The 14873-nt window shown below is 37.2% G+C and overlaps 1 long non-coding RNA gene across 1 annotated transcript; it reads right to left on the reverse strand.

The window, feature by feature from the left end:
* Nucleotides 1-6339: 6339 nt before the first annotated feature.
* On the reverse strand, nt 6340-10452 carry LOC132080217 (uncharacterized). Its single transcript, XR_009419529.1, has 3 exons — nt 10373-10452; nt 8752-8812; nt 6340-7009 (listed from the first exon to the last, which is right to left on the reverse strand). It is a non-coding gene; the product is annotated as an uncharacterized LOC132080217 (long non-coding RNA).
* Nucleotides 10453-14873: the final 4421 nt, after the last annotated feature.

Here is a 14873-nt window from a genome sequence, read left to right on the forward strand (position 1 = left end):
ATTTATTTATTACATGTTTTAAAAAAACCCACAATAGCATAATGACAGATAATATGGTTACACCAGCTCTGTCAATGTTAAGAAATTCGGAAAAAAAAAAAAAAAGACTAAACAGGTTCAAGATATGATTTCTCTATCAGGAGGAGAGATCTGAAAAGAATCAAAAATGCATTAGGAAGGGTGACATGTTCGGTAAATTGGAGGCAAGACAATTCCTGTAAATCTTGTTATATTAAATTTAAAGCTATCCAGGATATAGACAACAAAGTGCTCTAGCTGGGCTCTTTAGATGGACATCAATTAAGGCTGTGTATTTGTTTTTTCCTCTTACTCCTAGAATATGTCATGTCTTTCAACTTTCAAGTTGCTTTTTCCAGTTGGGAAGAGAGAAATAATCAATAATTATATCAAGAGAAAACATTCTACCTTGGTCACAGCTGCACTTCTAAGAGAGTAGTTCTTTAGGTAGCTCCAAAAATTCTCTTTTGCTGACTTTATCTCACAGGAAGTAAATAAAACTTCACAGAAAGTAAATAAAACTTAGCAAACCTTTAGACAACAGGAACTTTTTTAGAATATTCCCAAATTTTCATTTTAGTGAAAAGTTTAAGCTAAGCTGTTACTTTAAGAAATTTGGTGGAGAAGAAAGGAAAATTGTGCCATAGAACAAAGTAACCTCCCAGTGTTTATTGTCAGGGAAAATTAAGTATCCATAAAAGGGCTAAGATTGCCTCATGGCTGAGGTGGAACAAGCAGGTTCCAAAGCAGTCCCAGTAATGTGTCTTCTCCTTGGGTTAAAGTAGCCTGGTCCACTGCAGCATGGAGGGAACACAGATGCACCAGATGATGTTTTGTGTCATTTGAGGGAGCTGGAGGTTGGTACAGCACAGGGACACTGCCTAAAAGTTCATTTTGTTTGAAGGGGTTTTAATCCCCTTCGCCAAGTCAGTAATAATTTTTGTCAGGAGCTGATGAATAATAGACAAAACAAAGTGTTAGTACTTGATAAAATTCTTAGTGCAGTCCAAGTGGCACAACAGCAAGAGATCACTGCTCAGGCATTTTATTAGGGGGAAATGGGGATAAGATTAGCCAATGACCCTTGCACTGCCTTCCTAAATCATTCAAGAACAGGCATGATTTTACCTGAGACAGAGTTTTGCAGCTTGTCCTCAGTAAGTCCTAGGCATTGGAAAATACTCAGTAACATAAGCAGAGCACAGGAAATTCTCTAAACAATCCCAACCTACCTGGAAACAAGGTAAGAAAGGCAGGAACGCCACTGGCCTTCCCTGAGAGGCCTAAAGGGTGTCTAGGATAAGAGCACAGGATGTTGACAAAGTGACAAACTCTGCAGGGTCTCCAGCCCTCTGTGGTTTCCCCACTGCAGTGATCTTGCCCTGCCAGCCCTGGATCTCATTGAGGGGACACCCAGCATCACCATCCCATGGCCCAGCAGCACCTTATTTATAACCTGTGACAGACTGGATGAGCAGAGCCAGAGATTAGTGATTGTAGCAGACCACAGAACACTACTTGGAAACTTAAAAAGATTATCGAGAGAAAAGAAAAGCTTTTTAATTCAATCTAGGAGTCTTTTCTTTCTTGCTTTAGTCAAATTATGGCTTCATTCAACAAATCCAATCCCTGGGTTTCCAGCCCAGTCACCCAACTCCATCTAGGAAAGATTTTTAAAAATATTATTATTCTTTTAATACTCCTACCCTTTATTTCTGACATTGTGGCTATTTTCACTTGTTCTTTGCTTGCCTCCTGCATTAACACATTTCTTGATATATGCAACTTAAAAATTTATAAAGGAGTATAGTAATAGCCACACGCACATTTTCAATTATTTAAAAATTAGTTACAATAGTAAAGTGTGAGCAACAAATCCAGATTCTACTGCATCGTCTTGAGAGAGTCATAGTAAATGTTATATCAAAGTCATTGCCTGTAGAGAATACAAACCTTTTGTTCAGATCAGGTATCATATAATTAAATGAAGCAAAAAATAAAACAACCAAGATTTGTGCTAGTATTATTTAATCACTTTAATATTAAAGTATTATTGGAAAGACAAAAGGAAAATTAAGCGACATCTCTGCATGAATGTCATTGATTTTCCTATTGACAACAGGAAGCCTTTTTTCAATATTCCTAAAAGAGAACAATACTAAAGTCTTCATCTGAAACAATAATAGACAGATGCAAAGTTCAGAAGCCAGAACAGAATTTCATTATGTCCTGGCTCATTTTGGATCTCCTCATACTAATCACTAAAACTGACAGGAGAAAGAAAAAGTTAAGATAGTTCAACAAGAAGACATGAGCCAAATATTTGCAAGTTCAAGTCTTCAAACTAAAGGATAAAATTCTGGAAAATGTACTCCCTATTTCGTAAAAAAAAGAACCAAAAAAAGACCAAACCAACTAAGTTCATCTTGTGGTTAAGGTTCAGTTCTATGGAATATAACAAAAGAGCTTTGTGGTCGAGGTAGAATCCTCTGAAGATATTGTTTAATAATCATACATCTTTAACTGCATTAGTGTTAGCTTGTGCATCGATGGATGCCTGTTGCTACTTAATTTTAAAAGGTTTGTAATCTTATAATGAAACTGTACTTTTGACCAGCCACAAAGTAGAATCTGATTTGAGCATTATAATGTAATTAATCATGGATTTTAGTGTCTCATTTGAAATAATTTATTCAGATTTGAAAAATACACTGCATGTCTATGATTACATTACATAAAAAGCAAATAAACTACATAATTGAAAATTAACCACATAGACTATTTGTCATAAAATGGAATTACTTGGAGGTCAGAGATTGGTCCCAAACTGGTTGCAGTTTGACTTCTGTTTAGTCACTTGCAGCTGTGCAACAAGACACAAACTCTGTTGCTTATTTTTTATTCACTTTAACAGTGCTGGAAATGGGATTGGAAAATTTGGGTCCATGGTGCTTGGACTCAAAATAGACATCACATTTGGCAGATAAACACTAATATTACAGTGCAATCTGTACTTATAAGGGCCTTCATAGCCTAAAGGAACAGAAAAAAAGAAAACAGAGAAATTGTATGGCCTTTGGAGATGCACAGCACAGAATATAATTGTTCTGATTTCCACTCGCAGGTTTTGCATTTTCAGATATCACCCCAAACCTGAAGAATATCTGGAGCAGTAACGTTTTAGTGTACTTTTTCTGAAAGCACTCTCCACGTTATCCACCCAGTCACCACTCATGTTTGTAACAGCACCTGGTAATTAGGAGATGTAGTAGGCAATTTTCAAATTCTGACCCAGAATGCTCACAGGAAAACTGGAAATTCATGTGTGTTACCTGGCTGCTTTGGTACCTGCAGTGAGCAGAGCTCTCCGGTGTTCACCTGATGCTACATGTGAGGAAAGGTGAACAAGCACACCTTGTGGGTGTTTAAAGCACACAATAGAGCTAAATGAGAGTGATAGAAAAGCAAGACATCAGGCTCTAGATAAAGGAAAATGTAGCTCAGAGTAAGTAGGAACCTGAGATCACACCGAGAGTAAGAGCTCACACTTCATTACCTCTGTGGTGGAGCTTCTGACTAAAAAAAGGGAACAGCTCTTCTGCTTCCTCTCTTGCCTTTGTTTACACTGAAAAACAAGAGAAAAACAGAGCCTATGGCAACAGATCCATGTCCTCCTAATGCTGGGGATGCCCAGGCTGAGGCAGCACTGCAGGTGGTGCCCCAGCAGAGCAGAGGACAGGGCAGAATCCCCTCTCAGGACCCTCTCAAGCCCCTGCTTTGGATGCAGCCCAGGAAAGGCTGCTTCCCTGGGAAACCAGCCCTCACTGATGGCTCGTGTCCAGCCCCCTGTCCAGCAGCACCCCCAGCTCCTGTTCATGCTGCTCCCAATTAATTCCTCCCCCAGTCTGTGTTCATGTCTACGCTGTCTCCAGTACAAAACCTTGCCACAGATACACAATATAAGGACAAAACCAAATACATTTCAGCAAATTTTCTCTCCTCTGCTCAGCTGAGGAAGAGAGACACGGTAGTTTGGTGTTCAGCCATGGTCAACCCACCACAGTCCTTTTTATTGCCCACTTCCTCTGCCTCCTGCTTTAATGGATATATCCCCTTTCTTACTTCCCTGCTTTCCATGACCTTCCAATCTGTCAATCAGCAAAACCTTCCCTGACACATATTTTGATCTGTAAAATTCATAGGTAAAATAACATTTTTTAATTCAAAATAATTCACTTTAAAACCTTGCTCTATTTATGAGGAAGGAGCTAGGCTATCCACATCAATATTTTATAGTGTGTTCTGCCAAATTAGTCAGAGACAAATTAGTCATGACACTCCACAGAAAAAGCCTATTTGATTTCTATGAAACCATTTATCAGGTGTGGTATTATGATGAACAATACATCAAAATGTGGTGCCAGAGGACCAACTGTAGCAAAAGTTCTATCCTTTCATTTTCTCTGTAACTCCACACTGCACAAAGATAATTTCACCCTTAAGAGAACAGCATATTCATTCAAACTTGAGCACTGCAATCATATTGCCAGATTATTACCTAATACTAGAACTAGGCAGATTTGATATATTACTAGTTTGCTTTCAAGCCCCATTAACTTTTCCGCCATTGTGTCAGTCAGCACAAAACCACAGAACTTATTGGATACATTAGATTCTAATAGAGAGCTCTCCCATGCTACCTGTTCCTGGCCCACTGCATCTGTTGTCTGCTTGAATTCATCTTCTGCCTATGACCTTATAAATTTCTACCCCCTCCAAGTGTACAGAACAACTCATCATCTTAGTTCACACCCATAGAATCTGCAGCTTGCTAAATGAAGAAAAATTATTAAAACATGCATACTGCAGCTGTCTTGAATGTCTGTAAAACAAAGATAAGTCTGACTGGCATCATTTTTTAACAACTCTCCCACTGGTTTGTGTGTCTTTGGGTGCTCATTTTAAAGCATTATTAAAGGTTTGATTGCATGCTGCTTGAAACCTCTGGGAGAATTATTGTCCAGCATCTTATTGCTCACCTAAGGAAAGGCTTCTAAAGAAATTCAATGCAATTGCCCTTCTTAGCTGATATGGACAATTACATATTTCCATGTAGACCAAATTCTGTTCTTAGAGCCCTATGAAATGCAAGGCAGAATGAAGAACAATGTGTTTCAAAAAAGCTGGAAAAATATGAAAGATTAAGAAACTATACATTCAGTCAAATGCCTGAAATGAAGGTCTCGTAAAGGTAAATTATAAACAATACCTTACAAAACTCTGTAAAAGTTATAAGAGGATAAAAGAAAAAACATAATATATATGCTAAAGTAGAAACTAAAACTCAATTTTCACAATAGTGGACCATTTTCCATGTGAAAAAAAACTGACCAGCCCAGGTTCCTGATATCAGTTTGCATGAGGGGCTTAGCGCAGTGAAAGCAGCCAGAGTTGGTAGTGATGGCAGTTCTTTCTGGGAAGGATCCTCTTTAGTCTTCCCCTTGGCACGCCTTCTGCACCTGCAGCGCGCCTGGTGCTCCCTGGGCTTTGTGGTTCCCAAAACCCTAACCCTAGGTGTAGCCCCAACCCTAACCCTAGGCGTAGCCCCAGCCCCAACCCTAGGTGTAACCCCAACCCTAGGTGTAACCCCAACCCTAGGTGTAACCCCAACCCTAGGTGTAACCCCAACCCTAACTCTAGTTAGCAAACGCAGCCTTGGGCCAAGGCTGGTTCCAAGGAAAGGCTCTGGAGGAAGCAATGTTGTGGCAGTCTCCGTTCCCATCTCATGCCTTTTGCAGCACCAGTGTGGCTGAAGCTCTGGGCTTTCAAGTTTTCAGAGCCCTAGCAGGTCCTTACTTTATGTTTGGACTAGATCATTTTCCAGAAGGATATAAACCAGGCAAATTCATTTGTCCTTCAGCCTGATTGTAAGGGAAGGTAAGGGGTCCTTGTTCTAATGCATCTAGATAAAATACTGTCACACCCAAAGCTGCCATTAATCACCATCCGTCCACACCTTAAGCAAGCCACAAAGACTACACTCTATGAACAGCTGGTCCTCCTCATATGTGCAAACATTTTACAATTTTATATATTGACAATAAATTTCAACATGACAAATCAAAAATTGACTATAGTTTCCCACCAGTGACTTCATAATTTGGATAAGCAGTATTTTGAAATACTGTCAGAATCGTTCTTACAAGATGAACCCTTGGCAAGTCTTCAACATTTGTCAAATGTTAATTTAATTATTTTTTGTTCATGTGCGTTATTAACATTTCAGTAAGCTAAAATGTGGCCATTTCAAAATAAGCACAGTAAGTAGTTTACAATTCAAATAGATTTGGTTAATTTCATTTAAGAATGAAAATGAGGCTTTTAGCTCCCCACAAGTCATAAGCATATTTTTACTTACAAAGTAAGCTAGAAGAATTAGAACATTAAACGTTCCTGAGAACAATTAATTTAAAATTTTAGTGAAGGGCATTTGTAGTGATCATTTACAAGACAATAAAATGAACAGAAACAAAAAACATTTTTATTCAATTCCAAATTATCAATTTCCTACCATTAAGATTTCACATTGACATAATACTTGCCTTCTGGCTCTTTTCTGAGTCCATTATGTAATCTGCATTTGACAGAAATAAGATTTGACTTACATATTGAAATTTCATCAACATAAAGATGAAATTATATCTTAGTGAAAACAAAAGCAACTAGGGTTGTTAAGACAACTTAAGTTTTGCAATTACTTGTCTCTTGTGCTTCTTTCCCTTCCCAGTACACTGATTACCTTCCCAATGTTTGATTATCTAATACACTGCTGTAGTTAAGGCCTTTTCTACTGTCTCATCTCCCTTTATTACACAGCTAATGGAATATATTCCTTACAAATATTTAATGAAGTTTTTCCTAATCAGTTCCACCTTAGGTGCATTAGTTCATATTCAGCTGCAAGTCAGTGAGAAAATGTTCTTCCACTTCTCTGTAGAAGAAAAAAGTAAATTTTTCAGTATTTTTTCTAGTGCCTTACCAAAAGAAATTTAAAAAAAAATACCACTGCTTTTTCTTATTAATGATGTTTCTTAACAGTGACTTCATAGATGAAAAGCTGTCTAGTCATGGAAGAACAGACAACCTAGACCACAGAATGCAAAAATATGCCAACATCCAATCAAGAGTAAAGGATCTCGTAGAGAAAAATAGGAGCTGCTTTCTTTGGTATTTACTTATCCTTTAACATCCTGAAAATTCTCTAAACACACAATATAACAGTCTCAGACACAAGGGCACTTTTAAGTCACCAGCACAAATAAAAGAATAAATCAGAAAAGACTCGCCTGACAGAGAACCTGCCTCAGTGGGAAGTCAGAGAGGCCTGCAGCAGCTAAATAGTATTAATGATTTGAAAATTCTAATGCAGACTCTCAAGGAGAATACATTCTTTGGACTACCTAACAATGATACCTAATGGATTGATTAATAATCAAGAAGCATTAGGAACTCCTTATAACAGGAATCATTCTTTATACAGCAGCAATTACAATTAATATGATTGCAAAAAAATTAGGAAAAATAACTGGTTTGTGGTACTACCTGCTTCTTAGATTTTAAGCAATTGCTTCCCATCAGAAAATTTTTGCCTATTACATGTTTCAATAATTCGCTCTGCTCCATAGCATTTTCCAACTCTTTTCACTAAGGTTCAAAATCCTACCCCTCAAAAATCCTCATTTGTTTCCCCAGAATAAGCCTACAGACTCTGTCTCAATTTAAAATGGCTATCAGTTACGTGGCAAATAAGCACAATGAAAACCTAAGAGATTTCCTTTTCTCCTAATTAAAAGAATATCCACAACAGACTTTGTTAGTTGTAGTGCCACAAAAGATCACAATACTGCTCAACTATTTTTGTATATTACTTTTGCCTTCAAATTGACTTTGAAAGTGTTTAAATTGCTGAAACAAAAGACCAAGTTGGGTGCAAAGAATGGAAGTAGGTGCAATCACAACCTGGCAACAGAAGAAGCAAGAAAAGCAAGAATTGGTCACTTATTTACAAAAATGACATTTCAGTACTTGACAAATAAAATTCCATCACTTAAAAAATATCTTTAAGGGTAATAATTTAAAACACGAATGTTGAATATTGGCAAAGTATGATGGACTTGCCCTACCTCAAAATCTGTACTTTTAGGGGTTTTGGTGCTTTTTTGCCTAAAGTAGATTTGGACCATAACTGGAGAGTCTGAATCAGAAGTAGGATACTAAGGAGAAGTTTAAATAATGCTAAACTGCATACTTAAGGTCACTTTTGAAATGCAGATAAGCCATGCACAGGACTCAGCCTTTTTCACAGCTAATTCATCTCAGAGCAGACACTTTAAAGTGAGAAAACAGACCCCATAAATTCTAGTAAAGTCAAGTTTTTGGAATTTTTTTGTATTTAAGGTTTTACAAGGCATGTATCCATAAAAAGTTACTTCTTTAGCATATTTCTCTGGAACACACATTAAACCTAAGAGAAGAAACAGCTTCTGTAGACTATGCTAAAAAGAGCTTAGAAAATATCAGCAATGTAAAACAACCTAAAAAGGCAAGCCTAGAAATTTACTTTGCAAGTGTTGTCTTGTATTACCTAACTTATCAATCACCATATGACGCTTTAAACAGGCAGTGTCAAAACACATCAAATAATATCATGCAAGTCATTTATATTTTACTTACCAGGAGGGAGTCCTTTGAAGACTGAGGACTGTGAGGATGCACACAAATTACTATCGTTAACCTGCAATAAAGTAGGCCTGAGATGGTTTATCTCTTCTGCATATCCTATTTCCAGCAGACAGGTTTAGTGTTTGAAATACTGACTCATTCTAAGAGAACTACATCCAGGGGCAACAAAAAGCATTATACACAGATACAGGGGGGAAAAAAAAACTAAATAAAAAGGGGCAATGTAGGCAACCTGCCTACTGAAACTGCCTTCAGAAATTTAGCAAGGAATAGTCTCTTTTAAGGAACTTAATTGGAGACCTCCCCAAAACTCAGGTGAATTACTTTGCTCCCACACCTAGGCAATAATTGATAGCACCTGATCTTGCACAGTTGTCTTTCAAATATTCATTTAAGACTATTTTAGCAGACATGCAGAAATTAAATCTGAAAGTTCACAGGCTTTATTTCAGTAAGCTTACTGTCAAATATAAAAATCATATTAGTTTTGTAAAATGATATTTCAGGACAATGCATTTCATCACATTATGTCTGAATACAATATTCAAAACTGAAATAAAGCCTAACCCTAAACACCAGAGTACAGTGTTCAAATAAAAATATTCAAAACCAGGAAATTGGAAAAAATATTTAATGTTTCAGTTCTTTCAGACTGATTTTTTCCCATTTCATGGAAAATTCAAAATCTAATTTTATTCTTAAAGAAACAGATATCAAAAATTTCCATGGGTAATCTTTAAAATTTTAAAAACTGAGGCAAATATAAGTACTTTGAAGATGAGGACTCTAAATCCTTTAGACAGCAAAGCATAATAAAGCACATAAGAAAATAATAGTGATAATGATCCCTTTAGAGTAGAATCTTCCAGGTCTATTGTGTACAATTATATCCTCAGTTCCAATTCAAATGCCCTCCTTCCTTTTCCTCTCATCTGTCTTTTAGACTCAAGCAATGTCATCACCTCCAGAAATTCATTTCCTTCAGACATTGTCAATATGGATAAAAATTATGTATCTCTAATATTTTATCAACTAAGTGAAAATAACCCCAAGCACTGTACAAATTTGTAATCTTGGAAGCTTTAAAATAACAATAATGAAAAAAAATGAAAAGCTAGTATTCTTACATCACAATGCCCTTCACTAGCAAAGGAAGGCTATCACTCAGGAAGCCTACATTTCCATTAGATCTACCCACTGAAAACTGCAACTTTGATTTTAAACTTTAAATTTAATTGAATTTGCTGCTGCAACTGCATGAAGCATATCCACATTATTTCTTATTTAATTTACTCTGATTATGATTTGAGACCCTGAGTCCTACACCAGTCCCTGCAAAGCTTGTCTTGGCCAACAAAAGATACCCTTATTTATTATGTCATTTTGCTCATCACTCTCTCCTAAACACAAATTGTGCAACGTTTCTGATTTGAAAATGCTACCAGTTAACTGTCTGTCTACCCCTTGCCAACACAACAGACAATTTTTCCAGCGAAAAGTATCTGAATTGAATTGAATCTTGGGCCACTTCCATTCTTCTTGCCTGTATTATCCAGCTTCAACTAGGCTTCTGCATGTTTTCTGTTGTCATCCTATTGCAAGAGTTCCATACCTTCTTGGTGTTTCTCATGGCCAGCTCCTCCCAGCACTGACTCTTTCTTCTCCACAAAGCAGCCACTGACTCCAGTTCCCCTCTCACCCAGCCACCCCACTCTTTTACAGCACTCTTCTTCTCATTGGGTACAGCTGTGGCCTGTTAAAGTCAGGCCTGTTCCTAATCTTTGATAATTGATCCAGCTGCAACTCCTTAGGGGTGAGATTACTTTCTACACCATCTTTATTCCCTTATATTCTATTCCCCTACAATTTTCAATCTAATTTTTTTTAACACTTCAATATGCAAAACAGAGATTATAAAGTCTGCATATTATTTTACGAAATAAAAATTTCCTTGCTAAAATTAATGTTTATTCTGTATGAAGTAAAAGGACATTCCTAAAATGATACTCAAATTTTTATATGTTGGCCATGCTGCCTGTATTAAGCTACAAAAACCTCAGAACATCTGAGAACAAAATGGATAAATGGGGCAGAGGCAATCAAACTCTGTCTGTTTAAATGAAATGGTTGTGGGATACTAATCACAGCAGTGATGAACAGAGAGATGTTGAGGTACTGGGGGGCTGCATCCATGTGACTTTGTAGATTTGGCCCTCCAAGTGATCCTGGAGTTCCCTTTCCATTTGTCCCTTCATTTATCCAGAGTTATTAACAGTACAAGTCATTACTGTGAGGCTGATATGCCCATAGCAAGAAGTCCACAGTCTTACTAACAGATGAGGATATTCAAGAGCCAGGTTTTCATCCAATACTGTTGACTCTTCAGTACTTTGAAATTTGAAGTAAGAAGAAGGAAGTAGCTTCACTTTTGTCACATTTTTTTTCTATTCAAGAATTTAAGATTCTATATAAGGTGAGCTTCTATCAGTGTTAGGGAAGTTAAATTACATGAAATGCAACAATTGAACTATTTGATTCTCACAAATATAACTTTAAAACAAAATATCACTCTGAGGACTGGGAGAAAGAATTCTATTTTAACATATTCTGTTTATGAATCAATTTCCCCAAACTGTGCAGAAGGACAGTGATAGATTTAAGTAACTCCATCAGGCCTGGTGTTAAGGTGATAGTGGACAGCCTTGTGACCTTTGATGTTTATCAGCAGAACAATTTCATGAAGTACCCAACTGCAGTGTTTACATGGACATATTCATCTACTCTAGAACTCAAAAAAGCACAGTAAATAAAATGGATTTTAGCTGCCTCGTCACCTGATCGTTAAATGCAGAATTTGACCCATAACAAGAATATTCTTAATTTAATCTACTGTCAGTTTTTGGAACTGGAATATTGTTCAGCAATGTAAACACATGCACTTATTTTCATTGCCTAAATTAATCCTGAAAATCCTCACGTCGGGCTTCAGTACCTATAAATAGATTTGCTGTAAGGATGATAAACGGTGGTGAAGCTTCATGGTAAAGTCATTACACTGAATGATTATTCCTTAGGTTATGCATCATTGACCTTCCCAGAGCCACTGATAGAAGCCTGCACAGTCTGCATATGCAGCTGCCTGTGGTTTTAAAGTGAGAGCACACATGTAAGCAGGCACAACACTTTAAATCCCAACAAATTTATATGAATATGATATGAGTGTTAATGTGTTTAACCCAGCAATGTTCCACACTGCCCACGTGGACCTCAGTAAGATTAACGTGTCCTACACAAGAGTAAGCCTGAGGAATATTCACAGTTCAAGGAAAGAACAATTGCATTCCATTAGAAAACATGGCTTCACCCCTTAAGTGAAAGAAAAAGGAGAAAATGGCTTAGCAAGACAACTCCATTCATCTTCACTAACCCTTTAAGGCCCTGGGGCTGGGAAACTGAAGCAAGTTATATCCTGTCCTCTGCCCCTGAACTGCTGCAGATCAGCAGCATCACACAGCATCTCTCCAGTGCTGGCATGGCTGCACACCACTACATCCTCAGAGCTCCAGTTAAAAACAACAATTATTTAATATTAGCCAGAGAACTCCCCAGAGCAGATACTAATACAGAGATGGGGAAACAAACCATGGAAAAATTTATGTTGTCAAGGAGAGATGATGAAGCAAACCCATGCAGGAAAAGGCATCAAAGCTGCTCCTGTCTGGCTGCCACTGGGGTAATGTGTAACCACTGAGATCTCCTTCTCTTCCAAAGCAAAATATCATCCCTCCCCCACAAGTACCAGAGCCCCTAACATGTCCTGTCATCACCATTCCTGGAAATGGGAGGAGGGGACAGGAGATGCAGCCTGCTTAGGTATCCCGGTTTTAATGGGAATTGTAGCTGTGAGGTCATGCACCTGCTGTGCTGTGATTTGGTACAATATAAATAGACCTACAGTTTATGAAACAATATGGTGAACTATATAATCACATGGATACATTTAAATATCCCATAAATAAATAAATAAATAAATAAATAAATACCAAACAAAAAAAAACCTATAAAAGAAATCCAAATCCCGAAACCCGTCACCATGAAAAGATCATGAGTTTAGAGAACTCCACGTTCAACATGAACTGATTTAATAGCTCTGGATTGTACTGGTAAACACAAATCAAAACTTTCATGCTTGCTTAAAGACTGAGAGCTGATCTAGTCGTAAAAATAATTCTGAAAGGCATTTTTTTAAAATGTGTAAAAATAATACCTTGAAAAAAATTCATCAAAATTCATATCATGTTTTTTAAATCAACTTAAATAAGCCATTCTTGACTTACTCCCAAGATGAGACTCTGTGATCCATTTGTTTTGCCTGCAGGATTTTTTCAGTGAAGTCACAGGCTCTTGAAAATAAAGTATTGTAATGAAAATTCTGTGAGAACCTGAAATATAGCAGCAGGCATAGTGCTCTTTAGTATTAAGAAAAAGTTCATTTAGTTACTTTTAAGGCAGAGTAATAGCCAAACCACATAGGATGACATCAAACCTAAAAACCAGCCTCATTTTAAGAGAAGAGAATAAATTCATCGTCTTGGCAGTCAGTAATTTTATAAAAGCTCCTGTTCTCATTATGCCTGTTAGTGTTTTAACTACAGATGAAAAATAGAAACAATTTCAGGCTATTCCTGGCAGACTGAAGTAGGTCTAAGGATAGCTAACCAGATGGAAGAGGCTTACTTTTAAAGCACTATATTTTACCTTCCGTTTCCCCTGGCACTGAAAAGAGAGGAGAGCACTTCTGAAAATTTCAGGCTCAGCTTGTAGAAGCAGTAATATATGTTTAGCTAAAATGATTTTAAATAGGCTGCAGTTACTGCTGAATTTACTACAATAAAAACAATTGGAACATGTTTCATGGAGTGCAAGAAATGGCTGGGAAAAAGGGAATCTTTGAGGAAAATGAGTTCAGGTTTGTGCAGGGAAAGCATCCCTGGAGAACATGCATGGGTTCTGTACTGAAGCCTGAGGCCAAAGGTCAGGGAGGGTTATATGGAACATGAGAAATAGTTATTTAAATCCACTGTCAGGAAAAACCCCACTCGTGGAGTAGAGGTGAAGTTGTTCTCTTGGGCTGTGGTTTGAATCCTCCCTCAGGTACTTGAAAATAAATCTTGTTTTCTGAGCATCCAGTGCAGAGCTGTTACTCTCACTCAGCACATGCTGAGCCATTCATTAACGATGTGCGGTATAGGGTGTGAAACATTCATTCAGCAAAAATCTCCGTCCATTTAACAGGCCACAGTCAATAGGACTCAGCTGACCCTTCCTACCCCATCCCTCTGATAAAATACCTCTGATGCTGTTAATTGGGATCCAGTTTTGACCACACTGACTCCGGTATAAATTCAATGACTATGAGAAAAGCAGAATGCTCCCCATCCAAAGAATTTTCATCACACAACTGCAGATTTGTCAATCACTATATTTTCAAATAGTCACTCAATAAAACCACTTTCAGGCATCTAGCAATAAAATTATACTTAAGAGAATGCCAATATTTTACCATGTTAAAAAAGTTTAACTATATTTAGATTTTTATATTTTCTGTGGATCCTAACATGAGATATTTTGCAAGAAAAAGTGGTTTTAGCTTGATTGTTAGGGACCCAATAATAAGTTTCTGAATTTGCCACCAAACTTATGCAAAGTGCAGTGTCTAAAATAAATTTCAATAAAACCTAAGAGAAGACATCAAGGAAATCTAGCAAAGAAGTTATGATTGTCCAATAAATCATAACTTTATTGCCCAGCATGGTAAAGGATGCAGTTATTAGCATTCTGCAATTGAAACTTGCAGAAATTACATACTTGAGCCCATAGTTTGTTCTCTTTTTGTACTTGCACTGCCTTGGTTTACAGAAGCTGAGTGAAATCCATGTGGAAAGATTTTCTTTCAGATATCCTGCCCACCACCAGGAACTGGCCTCTGATAGCTTGCTGATATGACCACTTGCCTGGAAGGCATCTTGGTCTTTTTCATATATATCAAACTGAATAGAAGTTCCTTTGATATCCAACTCTTTAAGGGATAAAGATCAAACTTACACCTTTAG

This window comes from Ammospiza nelsoni, chromosome 15 (genome assembly GCF_027579445.1).
Source record: "Ammospiza nelsoni isolate bAmmNel1 chromosome 15, bAmmNel1.pri, whole genome shotgun sequence".
Classification (NCBI taxonomy): domain Eukaryota; kingdom Metazoa; phylum Chordata; class Aves; order Passeriformes; family Passerellidae; genus Ammospiza; species Ammospiza nelsoni.